The sequence below is a fragment of the Petaurus breviceps genome, unplaced genomic scaffold, assembly GCF_028583685.1.
Source record: "Petaurus breviceps papuanus isolate PSGF00001 unplaced genomic scaffold, PetGlider_PUasm1.0 90823, whole genome shotgun sequence".
Taxonomy (NCBI): domain Eukaryota; kingdom Metazoa; phylum Chordata; class Mammalia; order Diprotodontia; family Petauridae; genus Petaurus; species Petaurus breviceps.
Genome location: NW_027187352.1, coordinates 3,640,228 through 3,653,566, shown reverse-complemented (window position 1 = coordinate 3,653,566; position 13,339 = coordinate 3,640,228).

Sequence of the window (13,339 nt, the reverse complement as noted above, 5' to 3'; positions counted from 1 at the left end):
CCTATCTTTACAGGGCTCCAGCCTCCAGCTCACTCCTTATTCATGACAAGTAGACCTTCTTTCCAGTTCTCCTTCATGTGCGTCATCCCCAAAAAGAATATAAACATCCTGAAGGGAGGGGCTGCCTTGCTTGTCTGTGTTTGTATGCTCAAAGCTTAGTACAGTGCCTAGCATATAGCTTGTGCTTAATAAATGCACTGTCTCTAGCTCGACCATCTCCATCAATCTATCCTAATGTGCCCTACTTCCAGCGTCCTTACACAGATTCCTCCCACCCTGTTCCAGGTTTGTCCTGTGCTCCCCATTCCTCTCACAGACTCATAGAATTGCAAATCTGAAAAGATCTACAAGATCATCAAATTCAGTCCTCTTATTTGACAGATGACGAAATAAAGAGAGGGCAAGTGACTTGTCTAAGATCACATAACCAGTGAGTTGACAGAGTTAGGACTCTAAGTCATGTCTCCTTATTGAAGATTGGGGATCTTTCAGTCACTCTGATCAGCTATTTCTTGAGTCTGTTCGGGAATCTTCAGGCATTATAGCCTGCCCTCTAGGGTCCCCAGTCAGTCTCAGCTCCCCCCCCCAGGCCAGGCTCCTGCCAGCTGCTGCCAGCCATGCCCCTAGGGTGCTGTGTGCCATAACTGGCAGCTTGCCCTGCCCGGAGCTGAGCCAGAATGAGCTCATGGGCCTACTCTTTCCCCCTTATGGCTCTGCTCCATTGGGCTCAGGGAGTGGAGATCTTGGGGGGGGTGGGGGTGGAGACCTGGCTACAGAGGTCTGTGACTCATGCACTGAGCTCACAGACATGGAGGGTACAGTGCTCTCTTCTGTGAGGAAAAGAGGGGCAGGGAGGGAGGGAGGGAGACTGAGAAAGACCAGGAGAGAGATGAAGATGGGGAGAGAGATGGAGGAGGGGAGGTGGAGAGTGGGAGAAGAGAAAAGATAGGGGGAGATACAGAAAGAGTCAGAGAAAGAGAGTCAGGGAGCAATGGACAGACCAAAGAGATATGGGGGGAGGGAGGGGAGGGAGACACACACACACATACACAGAGAAAGACAGAGAAAGAGAAGAAAGACAGAGAACTGGGAAAACACAGGTATCAATGCTGAAAGAGAAAAGGACATATGATGAGAGAGATGGGAACAGAAAGAGCTGGAAGTAGAGACAGAGAGATACAGGAAATATGGGGAACAAAACAGGAAGACACAGAAAGAGTTGTAGTGAGGGAGACGGAAAAGTAGAGAGAGAGAAAGAGAGAAACTGGGGAGAGATATGGAGATGAGGAAAGAGACAGGCAGAGAATGGGAGAAAGACCTAAGTGAGAGACTGAGCAAAAGATGGAGAAAGAGTCAGGAAGAAATGAAGACAAAGAGATAATGATGGACTGAGAGACAGAAGGAGAGAATGGGAGAGAGGAAACTGGGGAAGGAGTTGGAAAGAAACTAGGAAATGAGGGAGAGAGAGAGAGAGAGAGAGAGAGAGAGAGAGAGAGAGAGAGAGGAAGATGAGAAGTAATAGGGAGAAAAAGACAAAGAAATGGAGAAGATGGAGGAGGAGGAAGAGGAGATAGGGAGAAAGAAATTAAAAGAGAAAAATGTAGGGAGGGGAGAGAGACAGAGAGAGAAATAGTAGAAGGCTGGGGGGAGGGATTGGAGAGATGAATAAGGAGGCAGAGAAACAACAGAGAGCTGCTGAAGGTGAGGAACTGAGATACAAGGTGGAGTGTCTGAGAAATGGGGACAAGCCAGAACAGCCTTCCAAACAGGAAGACTCTTTTAGTGGGGCTTTCAGCAGGCTTGGAGGTTTCTCGCATTCTGGCCCCAACACTACCTCCTCCAACCAGGCACACCTTCCCTGCCTCCCCCTGAAGGCCCTTAGTAGGCCAGCCCCAGGCAGGCCTCCCATTTCAGCAAGAAACACAGTAGGAAGCCTGGCTTGGACCCCCAGCTTGTACTCTTTCTACTACCCAAGATAGTGTTCCTGTTCTTCACTTCCTCCTTAATATAAATCCATCGCTGAAAGAAGGTATCATGGTACAGGGGAAAGGTCAGAAGTCTTGGGTTCAAATCCCATTTCTGATGCATCTTTGGACAAATCACCTCATTTTCCTAGACCTCAGTTTTCCCATCTGTAGAGTGAAGAGTATGGCCTCTTAGGTACTCTCTTGGAGGTGGGGAAAGATTCTCTATAATTAGAGAAACATTAGCACAAAGATAGCCAGCACTCAAAGGAATCTTAGAATATAGAATAACCAGAAATAATCTTACAAAACATTGCCAGAACTAGAAATGGCCTTGAAACATAGAATTCCTGAACAGGGAATTTGACAGAGGATGAAGACTACTGAACCCATATGATAGACTAAGTAAACCGATGGGTTGGGTGCTTACCCAGGGCCACAAAGAAATCAGCAGCACAACAAAACCACAATTTCAGACTTCTGATGCCTAGAGGCCTGTGTTTCTCACCATACCAAGTGACCTCCAATTGGGAAGAGGAGAAAAAGAAAAGATAGAGCTCCTCTAGTTAGTAACAACCTTCCTGCCCAGACCTCACGTGTTTTGTTTTGTGCCTCTCTCATTCTCTTAGTAAGAAGAGTTAACATTGTCTAACCAGGCAGGTTTCACTTCAACATTACTTGATCTAAACTGGGCTCTCACTGCTGCAAACCAATCTTTTAATTCTTCCACATTTGACTGTTCCATCCCTTTGGGCATTCCAAACTTCCTCCTCTCTCCTCAGGCACCCTATGCCTCCTCCCTTTATCCACCTTCTCATTCAATGACCTTGCTTTACTGAGAAGACCAAGTTCCCTCATCTCCCCTACTCTTTACCTCAAAACCCATAGGCAGCCTCCTCTTTCCTCTCATCCTTTGTTTTAGTCTCTGAGGAAAAAGTGCTTTTTTTTCTCTTTGTCAAAGCCAGCTCTTATCCTTATATCCTAGATCTCTTCTCCTCATTTCTTATCCCCCATATTTTAGCTGGGGGGAGGAAACCCCACCCCTCAGTTTGCCCCAGTGATCATTGCCTCCCTCTCTGTCATCTTTAACAAGGCCCTTTCCATTTGAACCATCCTTTACGTTTATAAAAATGCCCAGGTCCCAATCCTTAAAACAAAACAAAACAAAAAACTTTCAGTTGACTTGGACATCCCATCAAGTTATCATATTATCATGTTTCTTCCTTTTACATTGAAGCTCTCAAAGAGTTATCTGCCCTCAATTCACTTTGTAATACACTGCTACCCTTCTTATAATCTTTTTTTTTTTAAAGCAATCAGTGTTAAGTAACTTGCTCAAGGTTACACGGCCAGTTATCTCTGGGTGTGGTGCTGAGTATCTGAGCCCGGATTTGATCCAGGTCATCCCGACACTGGAGCCACCTGGCCGCCCGTAAGCAGTTGGGGTTAAGTAACTTGCTCAAGGTTACATGGCCAGGTGTTTCTGGGTGGGTGCTAAGTGTCTGAGCCTGGGATTCGATCTCCAGGTCATCCCAACACTGGAGCTGGTGCTCTTACTCACTGTGCTACCTGGCCCCCCCCCCCCATCTTTTTTTTTTTTGCAAGTAGTATTTTATTTTTTCCAATGAAATGTAAAGATGTTTTCAACATTCTTTTTTTATAAGATTTTAAGTTCCAAATGTTTCTCCCTCCCTACCTGACCTTCCCCTTCCCCAAGACAGCAAGCAATCTGACATAGGTTATACATGTGCAATCATGTTAAACATAATTCCACATTAGTCATGTTGTAAAAGAAGAAACGGAACCAAAGGGGAAAACCACAAAAAAAAAGAGAGAGAAAATAGCGTGTTTCAGTCTGCATTCAGACTCCATTGTTCTTTCTCTGGATGTGGATAGCATTTTCTACAGTCTCACTTCTGATTCTACCCTTTGACTGAAAATGTTCTCTCCAAGGTTGCTGATGATTTTTCCCATGATTCTAACTCACCTAAGCTAGCTGACCCCAGACCATGCTTCACTTTTCATTTAGCCATCCAATGCTTACTCATTGGCCTTGCCACCACTTGTGTTCTCTGCCCTACCCAACACTCCTCACATCTAGTTCTTGCTCTGGAAACAATAATCAAATCAATACTACCAGTGTTACTGGAAAGAGCCCTTTGGCTCCACTCCCAGTCTCTGGGACTTCCTAGACCACAACTATCTTCCCCGACTACCACGCCTGTACAAGTACTAAATCCTCCTCTGTTAGACTAGAATCTCCTTGAGGTCAGAAACCATCTTGTATTTGTATTTATATCCCCTGTGCCTAGTACAGTGCCTGGCACACAGCAGGAGTTTAATAAATGCTTGTGATTGATTGAATCCAATAGCCTTTTCTCAGACTTTGCGCCACTTGACTTCTCTGGAGATTTCAAGGCTATGGACCACACCTTCCTGGATAGTCTCTCCTCCCTTCTCTGTCATGACACTGATTTCTTCTGATTCTCCTAACCTACAGCACCTGTCCTTTTTCCTCCTTTGTTGGTTCATCACTGTCTCCTGCCCGCTGAGCATGGGTATCCTCCAAGGTTCTGTCCTGCGCCCTCTTCCCTTCTTTCTCCATACTCTCTCCCTAGGTGATCTCATCAGCTCCTATGGTTTCAGTTGTCATGTCTACACTGATGAGTCCCAAATCTAGATGTCTGAATCTAATTTGTCTTTGAAATTCCAGTCTTGAATCACCAATTGCCTGTTAAATATCTCCACCTGGATATGTTTCATCAGCGTCTCAAACCCAACATGTATAAAATGAAACTCATCCTCTTCTCAGCTAACCTTACCTTTCCCCATCCCCAACTATCGTATTTCTTTCTAGGGTACTCTCCTCTCTCCCCCCCCTCCAATCACCTGATTCTTTACTTCTGAGTCATTCACGATTCTCTTCTCTCCCTCATTCACCACATTCAACTAGATACTAAATCCTGTGGGTTCTGCCTCTATAGTATCTTTTGCATCTGTCACTTTCTCTCTACTTACAGACAACTACCACTATGGTTCAATTTAACCAACATCAATTTATTTATCTGTTTGTTTCTTCATTCATCTATCTAGAGACTTCTTTATTTGTTTATACATTCATTCATCTACTTTTTGTTCATTCATCTACTTATTTGTTTATGCATTTGTTCATTTATCTACTTGTGAGTTTGTTTATTCATTCATTCATTCATCTATCTATTTATTTGTTTAAACATTCATTCATTTATCTACTTATTTATTTGTTTATTCATTTATTCTTCTATCTGCTTATTTATTTGTTGTTTATTCATTCCTTCTCGTTCTCCTTAGATGGGAAGTATGGTGACCACTCATGGTCCAACCCCAATGCTGAGTAACATGGGAGCTTTGACCTTCTCAGTTTCTGACCTGAGCCAGTTGTCCCCTCCTAAGGCAGCCTGGTGATTTTCCCGCTCCCAGGGACTTAGCATACTGGTGCCACACTTAGTGTTGGGATATACGATTGGCTTGAGTGCTACTATAGCTCAGAATTTCTGAGCTCAAGCCATCAAACAGCCTCAGCCTCCCATTCAGCAGGTATTCTAGACATTCACTACCAGTGCTTATGGACCACCCTCTATTAAGCACTGATCCTGTTCAAGGAACCATGCCCAAGCATGGAAAAGGGGAGGAGGAAGCATAGCCTCTCATCAACTGTCCCGGGCACCTGTAGGATAGGGATAGGGATGGTATCTGTTGTAGACAATTATAATAAACTCCCAATTCGCCTCAGTAGTAATCCAGCAAGCAAGCATTTAGTCTCTATTATGTGTCACTCATTTTTCTAGGCACTGGGGACACAAATCAAAATGAAACAATCCATTTCCCCAAGGAGTTTACATTCTATTACCACTAGGTGGTGTAACAGAGGCTGGACTTGGAGTCAGGAATACCTGAGTTCAAATTACCCCTTAGATATTAACTGTGTGACTCTAGGTAAGTTATGTAATCTTTCTCAGTCTCAGTAAAACAAGGATGACAGTAGCACCTACCTCACAGGGCAATCAAGATCGGATCAACATATGAAAAGCAAGCACTGTATGTGGGCTGTCATCATCATCATCAAAGAAGACAGATGTTATCTTATCTGACCCTCATATTATCCCTAGGAGATAGCTAGTACAAATATTATTATCCTGATTTTATAGGTGTGGACATCCCTGCCATTTTCAGACCATCTTCCATGTAGCTATTAAAATAATCTACCTGAAGCATGAGGTCTGTCCATACTACTCCCTTGCTCAAGGAGCATCAATGGGTCCCTATTCCTCCTAGCATAAAATATAAACTCCTCACTCAGGCATTGAGGGCCCTAGACTATGTGATTCTATCCTACTTCATAGCCTTATCACACACTACTCTCCTTGAAGCACTCTAGGTTCCAGCCAAACCGGCTTCCTGAGCACCACAATCCGTTTCCTGCCTCCCTGCATTTGGACAAGCTGTAAAGAGAAGATCACAGCAGCACCCACCTCACAGGGTTGTTACGAAGATCATATGAGATAATATTTGTAAAATGCTCAGCATGGTGCCTGGGACATTTCTGTTGTTGCTCAATCATTTCAATCATGTCTGACTCTTCATGACCCCATTTGGGGTTTTCTTGGCAAAGTTACTGGGGTGGTTTGTTGTTCCTTCTCTAGCTCATTTAAAGGTGAGGAAACTGAAGCAAAGAGGGTTAAGTGACTTGTCCAGGGTCATATAGCTAATGTCTGCCATAGTATTAGCTTAATAAAGGCTTCCCCCCCCATTCTTCTCCTTCCTATCTTCCATGCATGGAACACACTCCCTCATTCTCTTCATTCTCTTTTCTCAGAATCTTTATCTTCCATTAAGACTTCCACCTCTTCCAGGAAGCCTTCCCTGATTTCCCCAGCTGTTAGTACTCTCACCTGTATCTGTTTATCTGGGAACATGTGGTACCCTCCCACCCTCCATAGAATTGAAATTCCTTCCTTGAGATCAGGTCCTGTTTAATTTTTATTGTTTTATTTCCAGCCCCTGGCACAGTGCCTTGCCAACAACGGGAGCTCATAAACCTTTGTTGAAATGAATTGGAGACCGGGGCTCATACAAGACCTTGTCTTCAAGATCACCAAGCGAGTCAGTGGCAGAGCCAAGGCTAGAACCAAAATCTCCTAACTCTCCATCCCAGGCTCTTTAAACCACACTACAATGCCTCCCCATTGAGCCAAGTGATGCCAAGGAATGAGTGAAAGCAGAGATCAGGAGGACTTCCTTTCTGCAGGTTCAGTGCATAACCAAGAATTCTCAGAGAGCCTTGAAATGCTTACTGAATCCCTCCAGGCAAGTGTCCTGGGTAAAGCAGGCAATAAAATAGCTAGCATTTATATAGCATTTTAAGGTTTGCAAAGCACTTTGCAGATTTTATCTCATTGGATCCTCACAACAATCCTTGGAGGTGGATGCTATTATTATCCCCATTTTACAGATGAGGAGACTGAGGCAGACAGCAGGCAACTGACTTTCTAACAGTAGTACAGCTGGTAAGCTCCTGATGCAGTATTTGAACTTAGTTCTTTCTGACTCCAGGCCCAGTGCTCCATCCATTGCACCACTAATTGCTTCTACTACATGAATAAAGTAATGATGGGAGAGAGATCATTAGCCACATGGAACGTGACATGATCCAAAGGAATTTGGACCTTTCAGGCTGGAAAAGAGAAGGTCAAGGCCCTCTTCACTCATCCACAGTGAGCGTCAGAGGTGTATATGCAAGAATATCTGCTTTCAGATCAAGAGGGAACATGGGGACCTCAGGGAGGAGAAGGAGAGAGATGACAAGCTGGGTGAATGGGACACGGGGAGAGGGGCCTGGACATTCATGCAGCCCTACAGCAAACCACACCACCAAGAAGCTGGCCCCCAAGAAAGCCACCAACTTGGGGAAAGAGCTACAAGGAGGAGCAAACTCTTCCTCCCTCCTTGCCCTGACTGGTATTAGAGGCATCCATGGAGGAGGGAATCACATCCTTCTCTGAAACTGAATTAGATAGACTGCATAGTTCCGTTGGAAAGGGGGGACCCAGCAGAGGGAGAGTGATTTGACATGCTCATGTTCAGGCATTTCAATTGTGTCTGACTCTTCATGACCTCATTTGGGATTTTCTTGGCAAAGATACTGGAGTGGTTTGCCATTTTTGCCATTTCCTACTCCAGCTCATTTTACAGATGAGGAAACTGAGGCAAACAGGATTAAGTGACTTGCTCAAGGCCACATGGCTAGTATGTGTCTGAGGCTGGATTTGAACTCAGGAAGATGAGTCTTCCTGACTTTAGGACCAGGACTATCCTCTGTGATAACTTAGCTGCCCTTTGACATCCTCTAGGAAGGGGAATTTTTTGCTTTTTCAAAATTTTATTTTAGACTCAAACACCAGACCACAAATACAGAATAGGGAAAAGAAACAAAAACATATCACAAATGTAAATACTGAAACTTTAAGGTAAAAAGAAAGCAGGTCGTGTGCATCGAAGAACATAAGAGACCATTCAAAATATGTAACAATAGATTTTCATTTCAAGAAAGACTGTATGATAAGTAATACTCCTTGTGTTAAGAGCTGTCCATCTCTTCTTTACTTCCACGTGAGTTTTCTTTTGTTCTCTGCTGTGCACTTTTTTTTGAACATACACTTTTTTACTTTGTTCTTTTTTCCCCTCGCCCCAGAAGGCTACAATAAAGTTTAGATATGTTTCTCTATAGCTATAGAGATATAAATACACATACACATATACATACATACATACATATATAGACATACTTTCCCCAAACCTACTCTAATTCTGATCTTTGTTTATATGTATGATTATATCTCTTGTTTCCTATCCCTCCTGCTTCCTCTACTTTACTTCTACCCACTACCTTGCCCTCCTATGACTTGCCTACCCTCCTCCGAGGATCCCTCCCCTATCCTCCCATTCCTATAAATCTAAACATCCTTTTATACCCCTATTTTACCGATTCCCTCATCCTCCCCCCTAAAGATCCCTCCCTTGTCCTCTCCCCCATCCCTATGCCCCTACCATTTTATTTCTTCTGAATTTAGAAGACCTTTATGCTCTTCTAAATATATATGTATTGTTAGCTCTTAAACCCATTCCCAATGAAAATAGGTTACCAGAACTACCAGCCTTCCTCCCCCATCTACTTCCTCTGTATCAATTGGAAGGGGATTTTTTGAGGGGTTTGAATATGAGCCTATATGGCATTTTCTATTGGGTTATATAAAACCTTTTCTATATTTGGGGTCTTGTTAACCTTAGTACTCACAGAAGAGTTGAGAACTCTTAGGAAACAGCAAAATGAGTCAGATCTTAATTATCCCAAGGTTTCCACGGGGAGAGGAGGAACAAGTCAGGGAGATTTTGTGAGAGATTCCCCCTCCCCCAAATTGTTTCTGTATCTTGTGGTAGAAGCAGAAGTTCAAAGATTAAAAAGGCACAATCTTTTCCCACTGAGGACAGAACAAGAAAGATCAAACTTTAGTCACAGTGACTTTTCTGGGGTTGGCAGGAGAAGAAATTTGGTTTACACATCAGGAGAGACTTCTCAAGCAGACTTGTAAGACCCCAGGGCATCACTCTTTGGGGAATTATTTGGATGTAGTTCTGTGTAGAGTCAGGGAGGTGGACTGGGCTATGTCCCAAAGTTCCGTCATTCTCCCTCACACACACTCAATCCCTTCAATGGCTATAGTTACAAGCTTTTAAAAAATTAAGCAACACAACAACCTGGGACTAGCTCACATCATCTGGCTTCCGGCAACCTGGCAATGTCTTTCTGACCTTCAGAATCCCTGGCCTGTTCATGTCATCCTCACAGGTGTGAAATCAGAGAGAAAACAAGCCTCTCTTTCTCCTCCCTCTCTCTCTTTCTGTGTGTTTTTCTCTTCCTTTCCCTCTCAAACTCTCCCTCTCTTTTGTCCAGCTTCCTTCACTCCTCCTCTCTCTGTGTGTCTCCATCTCTCTCTTTATCTTGCAAGGGCCCCTTCTCTCTTGACCTATTTCTCTCTCTTTCTTGCCTTCTCTCTCTCTCTCTCTCTCTCTCTCTCTCTCTCTCTCTCTCTCTCTCGCTCTCGCTCTCGCTCTTTCTCCCTCTCTTCTCCTCTTCCTCTCCTCTCTTCTCCCCCTCTCTTTCTTCTCCTCTCCTCTTTCCTCCTTCTCCTCCTCTCCTTTTTCTCGTCTTCCCCTCTTTCTCCCACTCTCTCATTCTCTCTCTCCCCCTTCCATCTCATCCTCTTTCTCCATCTCTCTCTTCCTCCTCCCTTCACTCCCTCTGTGTCTCTCTCTGTCTCTGTTTCTTTCTTGCTCCCCTTCCTTCTCTTCCTGACTTCTCCCTCTATATGGAGTTCTTTGCCCTGCCACACTCGACCTGGTATTATGCTGATTTATCTATGGTATAAACTAGTAGACTATAAGCTCTTTGAAGCCAGGGACTGATGCTTTCATCTTTGTATCCCCAGTACCAAGTAGTACATTGAAAGTCCCTGGTAAATTTTGCTGGGGCAGGGAAACAGTATAAAAATAGACGTAGAAGGAAGACTGAGTGGAGCAGTTGATAGAGCACTGCGTTTGGTGTTTTTGGTGTCAGAAAGAATACGGTTCAAATCCCGTCTCATACATTGCCTAACTGTGTGACCTTGGTCCAGTCACTTGACCTCTGTCTGCCTCAATTTCCTCATCTGTAAAATGGAAATAATGATAGCACCTACTTTCCAGGATTGATGTGAGGATCAAATGAGATTGAGAAGTGCTTTACAAATGTTAAAGAACTATATAAATGCCACCTTAAAAAAAAAAAGATTGTGTGAGACAATGAGTATAGTTTGGCCAGAGTTTTCATGGAGGGGAGGAAGGAAAGATACATGAGGAGAAGTAGACAGGGAACATAATGTACCTACCAGGTATTGGATGCCTGCCTGAGGCTTTTGAACTTTATACTGAAAGTATCATGGTCTACACAAAACAAAAAAACCCTACACCTGTCTGGGAGTCAGGAGACCTGGGCTCTAATCCTGGCTAGGCCCTGACTACTTATAATCTTGGACCATTCTTCATTTCCTCCTCTGCATAAGGAGAGGGCTGGACTAAGTCATCTCTAGGGACCCTTCTGGCTCTAACATTCTAGATTCTAGAGCAGGGGTGCGGAACCTGGTCTAGACCACAACACATAGTTGGTGCCTAATAAGTATTTAATGATTGATTGCCTGATTCTTTGGCTAGATTCCAGCTCTGACATTTTATATTCTAGCTCTGACATTCTATGTTCTGCTTTCTACAGTTTCTTCCAGAACTAGCACTCTGGGTACTATATTCTAAGGTCTTCTTCCAGCACTACCATAAAATGCTCTGTGTTCTAGGCACCTTCCAACTCTGACATTCTATGTTCTGTCTTCTGTCTTTCTTCCAGCTCTGGCCTTGGTATGTCCTTCCAAAAACTAAGGGTCGGGTGGTCAGAAGAAGGTCCTATGTCCTGTCCCTGAATTTCTGCTTAAGAAGAGTCAAGGTCCCAGCTGATGGTGCTGTCCACCCAGGGGGATTAATGGAGCCGTGCGAAATCACAGCAACTGTGTGAGGAGGCCCAGGAATGACCACATGGGCTACGTCATTTGGAAATCACGCTTCTAGCCTCAGCAAGAGCCCCAGAGGTGGGGAGGCCCAGGAAAGGGGGAGGGGTGGGAAAACTGTCGGGGTGGCAGCTGGTTCAGGCAAGTTGCCTGGTTCTGGCTGAGAAATCTTCCAGGAGCTGCTGGGGAACTGGGTTCCCGCATGGATCCCATCTTCTATCTACCACCCAGACAAGGTTCTTTACCTCTCTGCTGTCCTATAGCTGAAGATAATGAGGTTCTTTGGTCCCTGGCAAAGGCCATCTCCCTCCACATGAGGGATTCTCATAAAAGCAATTATTTTTGTAGTGTTCTAGAGTTTATAGAAGTACTTTCACAGACATCATGGTAGGCAAAGCAAATATTAGAATCTCCATTGGAGAGGCCACATATGGGCCTAATGAAGAATGCATTAGACTTAGAGTCAGTGGATTCAGACCCTTGCTGTCTCCAGGCCTCAATTTTCTCACCTATAAATGAGAGCTGGCCCAGATATTCTCTAAGGACAGTTCAGTAACACAGTGGATAGAGTGCTAGAGTCAGGAAGAACTGAATTCAAATCCAGCATTGGATACTTCTTTGCTGTGTGACCCTGGGCAAGTCACTTAACTTCTCTCTGTTTCAGCTTCCTCTGCTGTAAAATGGGGGTAATGATAGCACCTACCTTCTCATGGTTATAGTAAGATCAAATGAAATAATATCAATAAAGCACTTTGCACAGGGCCTGGCGCAGAGTAAGCCCTCAATAAATGTTTGTCTCCTTCCCCTTTTCATCCGTAAATCCTGTTGTTCTTATTGTTTGGTTATTTTTTTCAGTCGTGTCCGACTCTTTGTGACCCCATTTGGGACTTTCTTGACAAAAATACTTGGCAAAGATTCTTCTCTGGCTCTTTTTACAAATGAGGACCTGAGGCAAACAGGGTTAAGTGACTTGCCTAGGGTCACATATCCAGTAAATGTCTGAGGCCAGATTTGAACTCAGGAAGAGGAGTCGTCCTGACCCCAAGCCCAGCATTCTCTCCGTTGTACCACCTAGCCACAGATCCCTTAAAGAAGGGATTCTTAACTTTTTTTTTTTTGGTCTTGATCCCTTTAGCAATCAGGAGGAGCCTAAGGACCCTGTCTCCGAATAATGTTCTTAAACGCACAAGATTGTCAGGGAGATTGATTATATTAAGAAGTTATCAAAACATTAAAAACAAATTCATAAACCCTCTGAAATATGTCCATGGGCCCCTGCTTTATTCCAATTTCTTGTTTTCCATAAGTAAAATGAGGAGTGGGCGTCAGTGAAGTCCCTTCTACCTCTTGGCCTCTATCTTCCCTCTACCAGTTGATGAAAATAAGGGAAGTGTGGACAAATATGGGCAGGGACAGGGACTTGGTCCAGTTCCACAAAGGGTTTATTCATGGGAGCAGAAGATGGTAAAGCTAGAGATAAAGTCCAGGGCTTGAGCATTAAGCTTCTCAGATTCCAGCCCAAGGAGCACTGGCATTCTCATGTGGGCAATGAGGAGTCTCCAAAGGGATATAATCAGGGCTGCGCATGAGAGGGAGGACCCTGAGAGCACGTAAAGGAGGGACCCGAGGGACAGACAACTGGAGGCTCAGCCTGGGACAGGGTGGAGAGGGAACAAATGTTCCAAGGGCCCTCACAGCTCTGACATTCTATGTCCTAAGACCCCTCCCAACTCTGACATTCTATGT